This window comes from Pinus tabuliformis, chromosome 4_2, assembly GCF_031772625.1.
Source record: "Pinus tabuliformis cultivar Carrire ecotype Pingquan chromosome 4_2, CPIR1, whole genome shotgun sequence".
NCBI lineage: Eukaryota > Viridiplantae > Streptophyta > Pinopsida > Pinales > Pinaceae > Pinus > Pinus tabuliformis.
The window spans coordinates 325,212,906-325,227,066 of NC_142304.1; positions in this window are offsets into that span (position 1 = coordinate 325,212,906).

A 14,161-nucleotide genomic window follows, 5' to 3' on the forward strand; every position below is an offset into this window, starting at 1 on the left:
CCACAATTTTACTATTTGCAACAGAGGTAACAGGTATTGTTTGATCATGCGTATCTTTAAGAGGATCTTCTTCTAATTTGTTATCGAATGCTGCCTCTAACATGTGACACTGCATGCAGGATCTTCATTCAGTTTAACTAATAAATTTATTAATGGCATCGTCCTCTGTCTGGTCTTTAAAATCAAGTGCCTCTTGTATATTTAATGGAGATCTAATGTTATCATTAAGGTATGATACAGGGTGCTTATTAGTTTTGATTATTGTGACACTTGGCTGTGCTGGAGGATATAAAGCTAAGTTATTGATATTCGCTCCCCTCATTATGGTCATATTGCCTTGTCGGCAGCCAATATAGGCATGGGTAGTTGCAAGCCAAGGTCTACCTAAAATCAATGGGTGTCCATCAAGTCGGCTTTTGGGATTTATTATTAGAAAATCGATTGGATATTCCCAAGAGTCAATGGATACCAGGACATCATGTAGTGTGCCCTCTGGCCTAACCACAGATCGGTCAGCCAGTTCTAGTAAGGTAGAGGTGGATTCTACAAATGTAATGCCTAGCTTTTGGCAAGTAGTAGTTGTTAAGATGTTGATTGCAACTCCTAGATCAACTAAGGCATTGGGGAAGGTTTGACCATATATTTATACGGTGACTATTGGATTTATTGGGTCTTCGTATATAATGGGTGTTTCTTTTCCTAATAATAAGTCAGATAGAGTGCCAACTACTTGGACTCTTGGATTGTTTCCCATATTCCTCCTTCGTTTCTTTACAAACAATTCTTTGATAGTCTTTGCGCATATCGAAATGTCTTGAATGGCTTGGAGGAATGGAATTTTTATGTACAAACTTTGTAATTCTCCCAGAATGTCAAAATCAAGATATTGTGTAGGTCGAGGTATAATTAATCGTTCTGGGAACGGGGGAGAGGATGTGGTTGCTTGGTTATGAGTTTGTTGTTTGTTCACATCATGTTCTTGTGACAGGTGCTATTATAGACATTTTTGGGCACTGTAACCCCAAGCATAAATGTCCATAAACCAAGGGCTCCTAAGTCCCTAAAGGTGTTGTTCCAACCCCTAGAAGAACAAGGTCAACTAATTACAGCATATCCCAGAAGTTCTCCATGAAAAACTACTCAGAACTGGTCAAAACTGGACCATTTCACCTGCTCCATAGGCAGTGCGTTGCATCCCACATAAATACACACAGTAGGTGCGCTGCATGTCAAAAATCCCTTCTATGGGGTGCGATGGGCGAGAAGGGACAAATGGCAGGGTCAATCCGCAAGGTGGAGAAGCATGGAATCTTCCAGAAACTTCTCCTGTGACACTTGCCTCTCTGGATTTGACCAGGGATGAGTAAGAGATCATCAATCTCCAAGTGGAATCAAGAACTATCAGAGGGAAGACACTAATCAAATCTCAAGCTGACTCACCTCCCTTGCTGACATCTATATATGGATCCCTCATCCCATAGATCCAGAGGCTGGAATTTTGTATCTTGTAAGGAAGTGTTGTTGGTTTCTTGGTGCGATATCATAGTGTTGGGTGATATAAGCTTTTCATGAGGTGAAGAAGGGCTTACTTGCTGAGAGGATGATGCTGGGTCAAAACAATCGGTTGTAATTCTCTTTGCTCATTCTTGATTATCAATAAAGCTATTCAAGTTTTCCTCCATATTCTTGTATTATTGATTATTTATGCATTTGTATGGTCAATGTACATCTGATCCTATATTGTTTATGATAATAGATCTATGTTCTTGGATAGTGTTATGCTGCTTTGATTCTACAGGTACTCTTTGAAGCTAGGTAGACAAGGAAATGAGTGGCAAAGACCTACCAGAAGAGAGAGGAATCGAGCAAGGAACCAAGCGCAAGACAGAGGTTGGTCTCCTTATTCTTCTCTTATCTATTTTTAATAAAGGAAAACGAAAGTAGTTTTTAGTGTGTTTGTTTCTAAGGTTGCTACCAGCCTTAGTGGGATTAGAAGCTCTGCATAGACACTATTCCCGATAACAAAATGGTGACTCTGTTGGGGAGCGAGTAGATTGTTTATTCATCTACATTTGTTTACTTTATAAACTTACAGACGGAGCCTGAAGTCAAGCTAGCTAGCCTTCGAACTGCATTTGCTATGCAAGTGCAAAGTAGATCAACGCTGCTTCAGTCAATCTCCGGGTTTTGTTTATGAATTAAATGATTGATTTACAAGCTTTCTAATTGCCCTCGTGGTGGCTCTAGTAACCTCCTTAGATCTACCCCTGTGATTGATTTACTGATTACCACTTGCTTGGCCTAAATCCCTGAACTGAACTGCAAACTGTGACCTGGAATCCAATCAAAGTCTTATCCCTGGTCCAGCGCACTGTCTATTCTGTGAACTTCAAATGCAGCACACTTCCCGAGTGTAGTAGGTGCGTTGCATTTCAGTTTCACTGTGTTACAGGTGCGCTGATCAGACAAGGCCTTGTTGATAAATTTTGGTTTCTGTGTTCACTCTTTTCAGCTCTATTCAGGAGTTTTGCTGCCTGTAGTCAATACACCTCTGTTTAAAACCCCTTTCCTTGTTGCTATTCCGCCTCCATTGTGCAAAGAACTGTAATTTTTTTTTATGTATTTTTGAGTCATTTTCAGTTCTCCTTTACAAAGAAGTAGCGTAATTGTACTGTCGTTTCTTGATTTGAAAGTGTCGCAAGTGTCGTTTTCAGTCATAGAAGAGGATCTGATTGTTCTTGATAGTCGATTACACTGTTACTCTTGTATTTGATCTGAATTAGTAGTTTTTCCTAGTGTCGAAAGCAAGTTTTCAATTCCAAATCACAAAGTGTTGTCATTGTCCTCATTTTGTTTTGAAAAGGAACTTGTTAGTAATTGTCGCTTTGGAAAATAATTCAGATTTGCGGTTAGCTTTCTTTTTATCATTCACACATTAAGAAGGCTGAAAAAAAATACATGCATGTGAATTTGCATTTAGACTGTTTGTTGGTTTGATTTAGGACAGTGCACATAGTGTGTGTTCTATGCTCTTTGTTGAACGAACGCCATCTCTCTTTCCTTAGTAGCTAGGATTTTCATTGCAGAAAGAAGATTAAACCACTGTTTATCATCTTAGATTGCATTTTAGGAATTGTACATCTACATCACGCGGTGAACCTGAAAGGCAAATTTCTTAAGCAAGATCAACTATAAAATAAATGTAATGAATCTAAAAACGCTTTGGAACCTAACGCACAACATCTAAAAGTCTAGGCTAGAGATGTATTCCGGCGTCGTAAAGCCTGGTAACTGTTGTTTTCACTGTTGGTTGGGTGATTCCTCCACTTTGAGACGATAAGTGCCAGTACGGACTTGTGCTCCCACGTACAGTCGAGTATATTTTGGGAGACCACAATAGGCTTTATCCTTTATCCATAGGAAGCCGTGTCTGCCGCCCTATCGATCGCAATGCACTGAACAACGCATTCGGGAAGATTGACTGCCGTACCGTAATAAGTATTCTGCAGTTTTGCGATTGGTTTGGTAATCCCTCTGTCTATATTTCTAGAGCAGTCCCTTTCATTCCTTTTCAGACTCCTTAACGGAAAAGGTCCATCTGAGCACTTGTCACTTCAGGATCATTAAAAATCGAAGGCAACTAGAGTCATCTTTTGCTTTTTCTTGACTCTTAAAAATTGAAAAAACAAGTTGTGTCAAAGCATCTAAAATTCATCTAATTCGGAAACATACTTCCCCTTTGATTTTTAGTTGATCGAGTAATCCACAACTATGGAAGAAAGTCAATTGAAACCCCGTCGTTCGCGGAGGCTTACGAGTCAACCGTCTTTGTCTCCAGAGTCGAAACTGTTACGGATAAAGTGAACTCATTTAACTAGTTCCAAATCCCCTGGTAAATTTAGAACAAGTGTTCCAACACCATCGGAGACTTCGGTTACTCCAAAAATTTCTGGTATCCCTACCTTTACAGAATAAGTTCAACAACCACCAAAGGATAGTATAACTGATCCTAGTGTGAAGGCAAACACCTGTGTTACTGAGCCAGCTCCATCTACAACTGATTCAGAAGGTGTTATTCCCCAAGCATCTGTCGCTGCAGATTCTATACCTTCTTCGGCACCAGAAATATTTTACAGACCTGACGGTCTACCTCTTCCACCTGGTTTGATTGCTATAGAAGAGATTGTGGAGTATCCTCCATCGAGTACTCCATCGCAATTTGGAGTCGGGATCACTCTATATCCTTCTTCATCAGAAATTAGTCTACCGCCATCGAAAGCTCCTGTAGAATCGCTAGGCAATCTTTTGGATAGACTATAAATGTCTGAACAACCGTCGACATCAAGGACTGTGTCATTCGACACAACGACGGCAGAACTCCCTGTTGTCACTCCAACAATGTTCGTCGGCATACCATTTGTCCCAACTAGCTCTCAATCGCTTGACAGGGCCCACTCAGGGGCTATTTCGACAGTATGGTCTGTTCCTGTTTGTTCATCTGGAATAGTATCCGGGAACTCTTATGTTGAATCTCAGCAAATTGATCCTTCAAGGTGTCAATTTGGGCAGTTCGGTCCTCAAGGGCAAACAATTCCTTTAAGTACCGGATTACCGCCGTATGGGGGGCAGTATACCCTTTCATTGTCTCCTCCAGGAGGACAACCATACGAGAGTTTACAACAAAATTCAGGTTATGCTGGAATTACATCTAGTAGTTGGGTACCAATGCTACCTCAACAACCAAGAGTTGTATATTCGATGCAACAATGCTTACCTATGTCAAATATACCGACTACGCCAGCTATAATGACAGTGTCGCAAGTACAAGCGTTGCCTGTTGTATGCCAACCTCAGGTTTCTCAGGTGGTAATGCAACAGCCTCTTGTCCCTACGACTCAACCACAATCACCAACTGGTGGGATGACACATGCACGGACGGGTACAATTACCTCTCATCCTGGTCAAATAGTCAGTATTGGGCAACAACACATGGCTTCACAACCATGGTTGGTGCGATACCAACAACCGCAATTCCAACAAGTATACCAAGGATCTGAGCAACAAATCTTTGCAAAGAGTGGGCAGCCGTATATTCAAAATGGTCAAAATCAACCGTTCTACAATGCTTATGTCCATCAACCTTACCAAAGTTACCAACATCAAATGCATTACGCTGGTATGCAAAGACCAACTGCTCAGGAAATTCCATCGTATCCTGGGTATGCTTCGCCAAACCTGAATCAACAGTTACCCTTCGTGGCAACTTTGGAGTTACCGGATCTAAATAGGTTAACAAATGATATAATTGCTTACGCCCGTTGGTGGCCAGTGATTCCGCATAAACTTCCCTCAGATATTCCTAAATTTAATGGAAATCCAGGTGAAGACCCATCGAATCATGTGATGACATTTCATCTGTGGTGTTCGTCAAACACCCTAAACGATGATTCGATTAGACTTCACCTTTTCCAGAGGACGTTAACTGGTCCGGCAGCAAAATGGTATATCGAGTTACCCAGAGCTTCATTTGACAACTTTAGTTCCCTAGCCACAACCTTTTTAACCCATTTTCAGTTACCGATAAGGTACGAAACGGGAACAAAACTTCTTACCAACTTCAAGCAAACAACGGCCACTCACATATCCAATCATATTCATGAGTGGCGACGTCGTCGTAGAATGGTAAAAACGTATGTTCCTGATCAGCTTTTAGCTGAATGGTTTATTAAGTCTTTATTACCTTCCATTACAGAAAATGTGGCAAAAGGAGGAGTTGTCACTAAAGAGCAATTTACTGCTCGTGCGCAATATTTAGACTTGATTTATACTCAATCTGGCACATTCTACGATAAAATCCCTGACGCTCCCAGACCAGAATTTTCCATCCCCCCTCCTCCTAAATCGAACAATGACTCTCATGTCGGCGATGGCGTGATTGGTACGACAGACATGAAATTGACAAAGGCTACATCTAAAAAGTCCCATACGATTTCCAGTCAAAATGCAAAAGAAGAACTTCTTGCCTCAGAAGTAAATGCCGTCTCGACAGATAAAGGCAAAGAAACCAAGCAACCGGGAGGCAAGAAGAAAAACAAAGGGAAGAAGAAGAAACAGGAGGAATCATCACCTGAAAAATCTTTTGCAAACCCTCCTGGAGATAGGAAACCAAAAAATCCATGCGTAATATGTGATGAGGATCATTGGACAAGAGATTGTCCACATAAGGCTGAGCTTAAAATATTCATCAAGAATTCAAAAACCTCGGCAGTATTGATTGATCCATTTCCAAATCCAAGGACAAATCTGGTTGCTAGTGAAAATGCTTCCCCATCCCAAGTATTGATGTTGTCGGTTTCGAAACAACAAAATGATGCTTTGATATCGACAAGGAACAAATATTACGGGAATCCACTGCTGTAAAACAACAAGGATAAAGATCAACCTAGTAGTTCGAGAATGAATTCCACAGAAGTTGCGCCGCCCATCATTCCTGAGCTAACAATAAAACCGCCAAAGGGAGTAGTACACAAGTCGACATTTAATCCTCGTGCCAGAGCAGCACAACATTATAATATAGTGGAAGATCTAACCCAATCGCCATCCACTATGTCGACAATTGAGGTATTTCAAAATTGCCCATCCCAAAAGCAGGCTTTATTATCAACTATCGGTGGGATAGACCAAAGGATTCTAATCTTGTGTCCTTTAATCATAAAGGATACAATCCTCAGTTACCAGCTCAACTAGCTTTCCTCATTCAAGTGTAATCCCTCAGCAAAACTGTTCATCGAAAAATTATTGATGAGGGAGCATCTACATGTATTATGTCGATGAGTTGCTAGAAAACTTTAGGATCTCCAACCTTGTTGCGATCTTCGACAACATTAAAAGCATTTGACGGACGAACGTATACCCCATATGGTATTCTAAGTAACTTGCAAGTTGAGCTAGGAGGGAAAACAGTAGAAATAGATGTCGAAGTAATCGATAGAAACCTCGATTACAACATCCTACTGCGAAGACCATGGATATATGCTATGGCTGCAGTTGTGTCGACCTATTTTATGAAGATTGCATTTCCTTTTCAAGGAGGAATTACGATCGTCGACCAACAAACATTTCTTCCGAATAGTTCCAAGTTACGGGAAGCATTCCGATGATCCATGGAAGCCCCCATACGCTTCAAAATATCGGAGTAGGCCTACTAAAAGACCCTATATTAATGGGGACTTTTTCCCTTCCGCCTCTAATCAATATGGCGGAAGTAGCGTCGGCAGGAACCTGCAATATAATATCTTCGATTCAAAAGATCTCAGAAAATGATATAAGCATGGATCATACGGAGGTATTGCCTCCAAGACCAATAGAAATATTGTAGCAATCAATGTTTTTAGCATGGTAGGCAGACCAGAATCAACGCTCATCAAGCGTTTGGATAGATAGGTATAAGGAATATGGCACCCCTTCAGATCCTTGGTCGCAAGTGCATTACACCGACGAAGGAATTGTTCAATCAATGGTAATTGAAGGGGCTCCATGGGAAGATTACCACCATCATTCCCATCTTCTAAATTGTAAAGAAGATAGTCCTAATGACCTTCATCATCCTTCAGTTTTTGATTTCCTATCAAATACTATAAACACGGTGGATTCCGAGCGAAACTTGTCCAACATTGAAGAGACTATCGCCATAAATATTTCGACCAAAACAGATGTTGTAGAGAATATTTATGTTGGAAAATGTTGTTCTTCTTCAGAACTCGAAATATATAACACTCTTTTTCGCGAATTTTGAGATGTCTTTGCTTGGTAATATGATGAAATGCTAGGCATTGACTCGAGTATAGTTGAACACGAAATCAAGATGTATACAGATGTCAAACCAGTATGATAACGGCTACGGTAGGTGCACCCCAAGAAAGCCGATGCCATCAAGGCAGAAGTTGAAAAACTTCTCCATGCTGGTTTCATTTACCTTGTTCCTCTAACCGATTGGGTATCGAACATTGTCCCTGTTATAAAAAAACAAGGAACGATTAGAGTGTGCGTCGATTATAGGGATGTAAATCAAGCTTGTCCAAAAGACAACTACACTACACCTTTTATTGACCAAATAATTGATGAATGCACCGGATGCAAAATCTTTTCATTCATGGATGGATTCTCCGGGTATAATCAAATAAATATCCGCCCACTGGACCAGTCAAAGACCGCATTTATTTGTCCGTGGGGCACATTCGCATATCGCAAATTACCCTCTGGTTTAAAGAACACAGGGGAAACATTTAAAGGGGAAATGAATTATGCCTTCCATGACATCAAAAACATCGTTCAACCATATCTCGATGACCTTCCGGCTCATTCGCGAAAACGGACTGATCATCCGCAGCATTTGAGAGCGATATTTCTACGTTGCTGACACTACAAGATACGACTCAATCCACACAAATGTGTGTTCTGTGTCAGTTCTGGTCATTTACTTGGCTTTTTAGTCTCAAAGGACGAGATTCGTCTCGACCCATGTAAGGTTTACGCAATCATAAATTTGCCTCCACCTTCAAATTTGCTTCAGATTCAGAAACTCCAAGGGAAAGCAAACTTTCTGAGGAGGTTCATTCCAAATTATGCCGAACTTGTTAAAAGTTATACACGTCTATTGAAAAAGGAAATGCCCTTCGTCTGGGATCAGGTTGCGCAAGCTTCCTTTGATGCTTTAAAAGAATCCCTATTGAAAGCATCAATAATGTACGCTCCTGATTATCAAAAATACTTTAACCTGTATCTGGCTGCAGCGGATACAACCATCGCAATGGTTTTAGTTCAAGAAGACAACGGAATTGGAAATCCTATATATTATTTAAGTAGAAACTTAAATGATAAAAAGAGCAAATATTCCTATGTTGAAAAGTTGGCGCTCGCAGCTGTTCAAGCGATACAGAGATTTCGACACTATGTCCTCTTTCGAAAAAATACCATTTTGTCAGATTGTAACCCCATGACTTATATATTGTCGCGACAGTTGTTGGGGGGCAAATATTCGAAATGGATAGCAATTCTACAAGAGTTTGATCTGGAATTTGAAAAATCCAAGTCAAAGAAAGCCCTGGTTTTCGCAGAATTATTATGCGATCTCCCATTGTCGTCCAACGATGAAACATCCGAAGAAACAATCGTGGATGAACCTTTGTTTCTAATATCTTCAAGCAATCCGTGGTATGGAGATATAATCATCTATCTCCAAACCCAAAAATATAGGCCTAATACCTCCCGCTCCGAACAAAAACGTATTCGATACCAATCAAAAGACGACATGATCTTCGGTGACGGACTTTACCGTCATGGTGTCGATATAGTTCTGAGGAGGTGCCTCACCCATGAGGAAGCCGAAAAATTCTTGAATGATTTCCATTCAGGCGCGTGTGGATGGCGTCAATCCGGTTATGCTACAGTGCAAAATTTTTTACGAACAGGATACTTCTGGCCAACAATGTTCAAAGATTGCATAACCGCAGTCAGAAGTTGCCATGCCTATCAAATTTTCGATAGAAAAACCAGAAGACCACCCACACCTCTGCAGCCAATAGTTGTTGTTGGGCCATTCACCAAATGGGGCACTGATTTCATGACATGTAACCCCACCTCGACCGGGGGGCATGGGTACATCATAGTCACAGTGGACTATTTTACCAAATGGGTCGAGGCGATGCCTACATTAGATAACACTGGTGAAACAGCTGCCCTTTTCTTTTTCAATCATGTAATCGCCAGATTCGGCGTTCCACAAGCTATAGTCACAGATCATGGATCGCATTTTTGCAATCACATGGCCTAATTAGCTGCCAAATTAGGGTTGTCTCACGATAGCTCTACTCCATACTACCCGTAGGCCAATGGACAAGTTGAAGCAATCAACAAAGTCCTGAAGCGCATGCTGTAAAGGATTATTGGAGTCCACAAAAGGATTTGGCACATGATCCTGTACTCAGCCTTGTGGGCATACCGAACATCGGTAAGGAATGCAACCGGGTTTACACCCTTCCAACTAGTGTATGGCCTAGAAGTAATCTTACCAGTTCAGTGTGAAATCTCGTCCCTCAAACTTGCAATCGACCTTCTACCCGGAACTTCAGAAGAGGAGGCCCATTTCTTGGAACCAATCCAATTGGATGAAACCCGTCATGATGCCGCTTTGGCTAACGAAGCCCATAAGAAGCGAGTCAAGGGGCAGTTCGACAAGAACGTCAAACCCCGTGTCTTCTAAGAAGGTGACCTGGTCTTACTTTACGACCAAGAATCTGATAAATTGGGAGCAGGTAAATTCAAGTCTTTATGGATGGGCCCCTATATTGTTAAACGTGTATTAGCAAAAGGAGCCTACGAGTTAATGGACTAAGATGGAATTCCACTGGCGCAACCCCGTAACAGGTTGTACCTTAAGCGTTACTATGCATAATCAGTATGGTAACCTATATGCTTTTGTTACATTTTTGTTTTCGCTAAGGGTAATCGTTTTGGTCAAGTAAATCCACTTTTTACATTTGTCGCAGATGTCGAACTTATTGGGATCTTTTGTTGGATATGCCGACGGAGCAAGTTGTAGTTCGCGGAACCTATCTTCTGCGGCCTGGGCCATTTTTGATCCAAGCGGCGAGTTAGTAAGTTTCATAGGGGTATGTATTGGTCGATCAATGAATAACATCGCTGAATATAGCGCATTGATAGAAATTCTCTCTGATTTCATCACACATGGCATACGCCGACTTGTCGTCAGGCTAGACTCATAGCTTGTCATACTACAACTCACGGGTATCTACTCCGTCCGAAATCCAGCTATCTGTCACATGTTCCTAAGGGTCAAGATTTTGGATAGGAAATTTGATTTTATTCAATATCAGCATATTTCCAGAAGCTTAAACACATTAACTGACTCATTGGCAAATTATGTGTTAGATAGACATTTGCAACATTTATAAAAAGAAGCATTTCATCAATATTTGCATTCAGATTATGTAACTTAACCAAAATAAAACTCTGAAAAAAAAAAAAAAAAAAAAATATATATATATATATATATATATATATATAACTGTTTATGGTTTACACATAATGTTCTGTAACCAAGACAAAATTGGTCAAATGACCCAAAACTCAAGATGCTAGGGGGCACCCTAGTCTAATGATGCTGGTGATAACAAGTCACCGCCTGTGCAATCATGCGTAAAAGCCTAGTCCATCGACTTGGCACGCCAATGGTATGTCACTGCAATCTTAGAGGCAGCTCATCAGTCCTCACGTTTGGAATATCGAGAGTGAGGCCCTCGACCTGATCCTGTAATGCTAAAAGAGTCTCAGCCACATCAAGGTCGTGAAGGATATCCCTTACCACAGCCTCTCCTGCTAGAGTGACGGCTAGCACTCTTAGGCGTACTACTGGTCGGACGGAACCAGTCAACCGTTAGGGATCCTTCTCGATGTGCCGATAACATTGAGAAGGAAAATTGTTCACATGAACGTAATGGTAGTCCAAGGACCCCTGGATTATAATCTACTCCTTGGACGAGACTATATTTATTGCATGGGAGCCATTGTCTCCTCACTCTTTAGAGTAATGTGTTTTCTGCACGAAGGAAGAGTGGTCAAGCTCGTAGACCAACTTTCATTCCCCGATTCACACATAGCAAATAGTCATATACCAACCCTGAATGGTCTTTTCACACAAGGAATGTCTCATCAATCCCCAGTCCGTCCTCCTGATGAGCGCGAGTGATTCGGAGGGCATGACTGAAACCCAGGGGGCATGCACCCTGGCCTGTTTCAACAGGAAAACTTCAGGTATAGGGTAGGTTTCCGCGAAGGATATTTGACTAGTCTGACACACCCGTCCATTTAGGAAAAGGGGATTAGACTAGAATAAGATTCCCTCGTCAAAGTTATGTGAGTGGAGGCGTCTACGCCACTCACCTTTGTCTATTTCGGTAGACATCGCCGAAGAAGTGTTTTGTTTGTGGCACAAATAGAACAATCTTTGGTAACCTGAAAAAGGTAGGCCTTTCCCAATAAAACAAATGTTTTGTCTGCAAATTGAGGGGTAACCTGAAAAGGTAGGCCTTTCCCGATAAAACAAATGTTTTGTCTGCAAATTGAGGGGTAACCTTGAAACTCTATTTCACTATACCTGGGGGCATGCAAAACTTTTGGCATGCAAGCAAAGAGCAACCATTTATTTTTTAAATTTATAGGCCCTCTAACCCTTTAAACTCGTAAGATTGGTTGTTTCCTAACTTGCATAAAGAAAGGATGTGGGGCAAAAATTTGAAATAATGTCGTTTTTATATATGAGACATCCTTATTATGTGACTGGATTAATCGAGTAGTTTTAACACGGAATTCAAGCTCGTTAAAAAATAAACATAAGCAATGAGCAAGTGTTTCCCCCAGCATTTAAGCTCATTAAAAAATGAACCAATTTCCAGTAAATAACCATCGTGAATGTATTACTTCAGCCTTTGAAGCCTTGGTTGTGTTCTCATCATCACCTCCACTCTGTATTGGCCGATCATTCACCTCCACCTGATTATTTACCCCTTTTGAGGAACAACTACGAAGAGTGATCTTGTTAGCCATCCTTGTGACACTGTCGTGATTGGAAAACTCCAAACCTTACCCGGAATTAGCTGCTACCCGAATCTATCACTCGTTCCTCAAAAAACGAGTCTCCTTTAAGCTCTTTTCAACTGACTCATAAAATATGAAAAGATTGCCGAGCTATTGGCCTCTCCAGCTCATTAAAGTGACCGGAAGTGATATCCCTCCTTTAGATTTTAATCTTTTTAGACCTGAGGGATTATTACAAAAAAGATCGAGCGCTTGTCTTGTTCGGCTCGTTAAAATTACCGAAAATTCATCCCTTTCATATTATTTTATACTTTTTCAGACTTAAGGGATTAGATGACGAAAAAGGATTTTGGAGTTTCCTTTACGTTCCTTTTTAGACTCTAAAATTGAAAAGGACCGAGTTATCTTTGTCGTTAAACTCGTTAAAACCTAATAGCGACAAACTTGTCCATAACAGACAAGAACGAGTTTCACTATCGCTAGGCTCATTAAAACATAGCGATGGGTATGCCCAAAGGGAAAATTATAGAACAAGCATATGTTATCCTCCTCAAGCTTGACAAAAATAAAGAGGTACTGGTCAGCAATGACTGGGGAAAAATTGGGAAGAAAACTTGAAGAAACTTTGTTGGTAGCAAATCGCTCTTGAACATGACACTTTCACTCCGCATCCAAGTCGGTTGGGTTGTTCCATTCACTGGTCACATCACCATGGTTCCATCACACTATCCACATTTGGGGTTAATGCTACCAATCCATCATGTTAGTGTCGCTGATATGTTCAAGAGAAGTTGCTCAGAGAATTCACTTGTGTCTCACCCACTATAATACATTTTCGCTCCATTCTTTCATGACCGCCACCCTGAACCGTATATCACCAGATCGTTTTCACCTCCATTAAAATCATTTGCTCCGTTCCGTGTCATTGATGTGGGATTCACTAAGGCCCTCCTATGATAGATCGCTTCTTGTCGACATCAGCTCATTATCCAAGAAGTCGATCTAGGAACAACCCTTTCAGTACTTTGAAGCTTGCATACCTCAATGGCAAGTTTCTCACTTCCGGTGACAGGTTTACATCAATGGCCTTCGAACAAAAGATTTTGTGTGGTGTTCGACGCCAAGTCCTTGATTCACACTATGTGAATTGTACTGTAGTACCTTGAGGGTCATCATCATTATCGGTGATTCCTCTCGTGCCTGTTAACGGCTTACATCATTGGCTGGTAATCAGGCGATGTCTTTCCATGTTCGACTCTAGAACATCTCTCACATGGATTGACTTGTACTTTGAGTGGAGATTGAGCGAGATTGAGGACCCCGGATCTAGTTTCATCCATCTGGGCTGCGATATATATTCAAGAAAATAAAGACATCAAATGTACATCATTGCTGCATAGATAATCATCCAATCTAAGGGATGATGGCTCTACTAGAATCATCAGTGTACACGCAGACGATTGTCTGTCTCATGTACATGAAAATGAATTTATAAAGATGAGCATGGGAATGCCCGCCTCAGCTAGATAATGAAAATAAAATGAAG